Source organism: Haliaeetus leucocephalus, unplaced genomic scaffold, assembly GCF_000737465.1.
Source record: "Haliaeetus leucocephalus isolate CR32 unplaced genomic scaffold, Haliaeetus_leucocephalus-4.0 Scaffold848, whole genome shotgun sequence".
NCBI lineage: Eukaryota > Metazoa > Chordata > Aves > Accipitriformes > Accipitridae > Haliaeetus > Haliaeetus leucocephalus.
The window spans coordinates 498,659-501,141 of NW_010973284.1; positions in this window are offsets into that span (position 1 = coordinate 498,659).

Below are 2,483 nucleotides of genomic sequence, written 5' to 3' on the forward strand. Positions count from 1 at the left end.
CCCCTCAGGTCCGGTCCCGTCCCTTCCCGCCGTTAAACCGGCGCAAGCCCGCGGCTCCTTACTGGACACTAACCGGCGCGCACGCGCTTCCGCCTTCGGAGCGGCTTCCGGCCCCCCGCGCGCGCCCGTAAGGCGGCGCAGGCCGGGCAGCGCGCATGCGTGCGAGGGGTGAGGCGGTTGGGAGGGAAGGGGGGGGTTGTGCGTGTGGTGTCTGCGCATGCGCAGTCGCATCCGGCGGCGGGACGGCGGCTGCCCTCGGGTGGCGGTTGACGATTGTGGATGGGATTTGGCGGGAGTCTGTGTGGAGGGAGGCGGGGGGGAGATGGATGGAGCTGGGCCGCGGGGCTCTGGCCCACCTCGGAGGTCTCTGGGAGTAGGCGGCTGGACGAGCAGCTGTACCTCAGGAGACGTGGCAGCGCTCCTCGGTGCTCAGCCGCTGTGGAAACGGCGGTAGCCCCGCGCAGGGGCCTGCACCGGGCTCGGTGTTACCCCGGCTGGTGCTGTCAGAAGCAGATGCTCCTTTATTCTTTTTTTTTTTTTTTTACCCTGCTCACATGCATCCCTTCATGGCGCAGGTCGTGCTTACATCTCTGTCACAGCAGTGAAGGGAAGTGGGAAAATGTAATAGTGGGTGTTACTGGTGAAAAGCATAGTCTTGACACACGGGAAGACCAGCTTTTTATTCAGGCAGCGAATCTAAGTGTTTGGGGTTCTGTTTGGTTTTGCAGAAGGAAGGGAGCAGCTGGAAGACTTGTTCTTTAACCGCACCAGAGAGCTGGGAAGCAGCTCCTCAGCCTTTGTGTCTGGGAAACGATACCTAGGAACAAACGTGAAGGAGAAGGATCTTGGGCACCATAGGCCTCTCTTTTACAACCTTTCAGTTTTACCCTCTTTGATTCTCTTTAAGGTCTTGACAAAGTACATAGCATAACATAAGTGATCCTAGATCGTCTTTAGACAACCCTTCCCGATTCTTAAAAGTACGCTCTCTGTTTTTGTTTAGATTGCTGTGTTTTTCTTCTGGTTGTGTGTCTCACTGAGGTTGGGGTATGAAATTTAACAGAAAACTGACAATTTTTTACAACTGACACCACATACTGAGGATTTCATGACCAAACCTTCCAGGCGAACTGCCTGGACTGGAATGCCAGAACTGCAGGTGGTAAAGGATTTAAACCCAACTGGTACAAAATGGAAGTATGGTCAAGAAGTATCTGATGACTTACAATAGAAACGTTAAAACAACCAGAGATGATAGGAAAACAAAATTCTTCATAGATTTTTTTTTTACATGTGCATGCTCTTTTCAAAATACATAAACATTAGGCAACGTACAGTATTGCATACCCCCAGAGATGGCTTTTCTTTAAGTTCTTCCAGTGCAATAACCTACAGAATACTAATTTCCACTCTCCCAACCATTTTTCAGTTGAGTCCCCTTTCCTTGGATGTCCTGTCTGTCTTACGCCTGCCGTAGTTTCAGCATTGTCAGCAACTGTCGCTTCTGAGTGTTACCTCAAGCAGGACAGTATGAAGAGGCCAGAAGTTTGTGGTCTTATACAGATAAACATAAAAATCACAGTAGTCTGCTGGCCTGCCAAGGTGTTTGGAGCCATAATCCTATTGAAAATGGCCAATTACGATCATCAAATTTTACATGTTTTACCAAAATCTGTTAATCATTCATATAGCTGCTAAAGAAAATGCTTCCAGTTTAGGATAGTAACAAGATCCTAAGGGATGTCTGGAGGTGACAAATCTGTAAAATAAGCATGGTCCTAAAAATTCATCAACTACAGAGTAAATTAGAAGATGGGAAGAGTTACACCTCCTGAACCCCAGCACGGCTTTGGCGTGGTATATGATACTGAAGGTTCGCGGTGCAAAGTGAATTCCCAGCTGAAGCCAGGGGGGAGAATCACCAGGGCAGATTCCTATTTCAATTTTTCCTCTCCCAGCCCCTCGCTCCTTTCCTTCTCGTCTTCCCTCCAGGATTTTCCATGCCCGGAATTCCCTAAAGCCCACTCCTGAACCGCAAGGCCGGGGAATGCAGCATAGCAGTGCTACGCCACCCCCAAGTCCGTGAGCGTTGCCCATGGGCTCCTACTGCAAAAAAAAGAAGAGTTTTCAGGTTTTACCTTGCGGGTTATTGATAATTTGGTCCTGGAGCCGGCATGGGCGAGCAGGAGTGCCTGGCTGCACATTCAAGTGCATTATTTCAATTAGCTGAGCGTTCTTTGTTGCAAGGTGAAATCATTCACTCCCAGGAAAGCTTTTTTATTGAATGCTTTCTAAATACTTGCATCGGTCACGTCGCCTGGCATTGAGTCTCTGTCACTAGTATTTCTGCGGTGACTTTGACCAGATCAATGACTGGAAAAGGCATTAAGGACACATTGATACCGCGGGGTAGTAGGCAAGCGGGACTTGGTTTTGGTTCTCGGTAGTAAAGAGATTAAGCCGATAATGAGCGGATAAACGGC